Below are 1,884 nucleotides of genomic sequence, written 5' to 3'. Positions count from 1 at the left end.
TAGTCCTTCCCAAACAGTTTATCAACTGGGGACTGAGCACACGATATATCAGCCTACGGGGGGCATTTTTACTCAATCCACCACGTGTGTGCCCTGGCATCCTCAGTCGTACCTCATCAGCCCACAAAATAAAATATGATCAAACAAACAAAATATGAACACTGTTTTATTCTGTTAGCCATTGCTATGACAAAATACCTGAAGTTGGCTATTTGTAAAGGTTAATTTAGCTCACAGTTTTTAGAATCCAAACGTTCCAAACTGGGCAGCCCTATTGGCTTAGCCTTTGGTGTGAGCTTCATGGCACATAGTGGCATATGCTGAAATGTTGATTGGCTGGATCTTGTGAAAGTCTTGGGCAGGCCACTGCAGCTTCTGCTAATTGGAGATGTGTTTTACTCCAGTGTACACCTTCTCAAGAACAGCAGTTCAAATGTACTGCAATATACAGGGCTAAGTCATAGAAAATGACAAGATCCACCCTGTGGGGCTGAGAATGTAGTCCCAAGGTCCCACGTGTGCAGAGCCCTAGTTCAGCCCTCAGCGGTGGGAGAGGGGGAGGGAGCAGACAGAGACATACAAAGCAAACATTATCAAAACCAAAACCAAACTGTCTACCCTGATATTGGACAACGTAGACTCCAAAGCTAAGGAGGTTTCCAGGGTACTGCAAGACATTCAAAATGATGAACATCTCAAAGATAGAGAAAACACAGTCCTAAATATGGATGCATCTGTCACCAGAACTTAAAAGTAAGAAGCAGAAACAGAGACAGAACTGTGTGTGTGGGGTGTGTGTGTGTGTGTGTGTGTGTGTGTGTGTGTGTGTGTTTTGTGGATTTCACATTATGCATCTTGATCCCATTCATTCGATTCCATTCTCTGTCCTTGCAACCTCCCCCAAAAAACAAAATTTAAAAGTAAAAACAAAAAATAAAAAATCTCAGCGTGGAAGCTGTAGTGTGGCCCAGTGAGCCACACGGTAAACCCTTTAGTCCATACATCTTTACTTGCAAGTGTTCATCGCAATGAGTCATTGGTCTGGTTCGAGGCCGCTGGCTTCTGCCACATGATAGATACTGGGCCCTCCCTGGGACTCCTCTTGGATATCCTGTTGTTGTCTTGTGTCATGGAGATCCTGGAGCTTTGGATCTGCAGGTCTGGCCCCTTCACACGCTCCAGCAGTTCACAGATGAGGTGGGTGTTGGGGGAGTGGGTATCTCACAGTCCTGGTTCTGGGCCTGGGTGGTAGCTGGGTTAGTGAGATCGCCGGCTTTCCCTCATCTTTACCACCAGGGGGAGCTCTCCAGCACTGCCCCTGCAGCTCACCCTGTGCAGCAGAGAGCGCGGAGAGGGGCCAGCTCTCCTGCTCTCAGACCCTCGGGTCCAGCTCACCGCACTCATCACCAGGACCAGCTCTCCTGCTCTCACACGCTTGGGTCCAGCTCACCGCACTCATATCACCAGGATCAGCTCTCCCGCTCTCAGGCCCTCGCGTCCAGCTCTCCGCACTCATATCACCAGGACTAGCTCTCCTGCTCCAGACCCTCGGGTCCAGCTCACCGCACTCATCACCAGGACCAGCTCTCCCGCTCTCAGACCCTCGGGTCCAGCTCACCGCACTCATCACCAGGACCAGCTCTCCTGCTCTCAGACCCTCGGGTCCAGCTCACCGCACTCATATCACCAGGACCAGCTCTCCTGATCTCAGACCCTCGGGTCCAGCTCACCGCACTCATCACCAGGACCAGCTCTCCTGCTGCAGACCCTCTGGTTCAGCTCACCGCACTCATCACCAGGACCAGCTCTCCTGATCTCAGACCCTCGGGTCCAGCTCACCGCACTCATCACCAGGACCAGCTCTCCTGCTGCAGACCCTCGGGT

Source organism: Peromyscus leucopus, chromosome 1 (genome assembly GCF_004664715.2).
Source record: "Peromyscus leucopus breed LL Stock chromosome 1, UCI_PerLeu_2.1, whole genome shotgun sequence".
In the NCBI taxonomy this organism is placed as follows: Eukaryota; Metazoa; Chordata; class Mammalia; order Rodentia; family Cricetidae; genus Peromyscus; species Peromyscus leucopus.
This window is presented reverse-complemented; position numbering follows the sequence as displayed.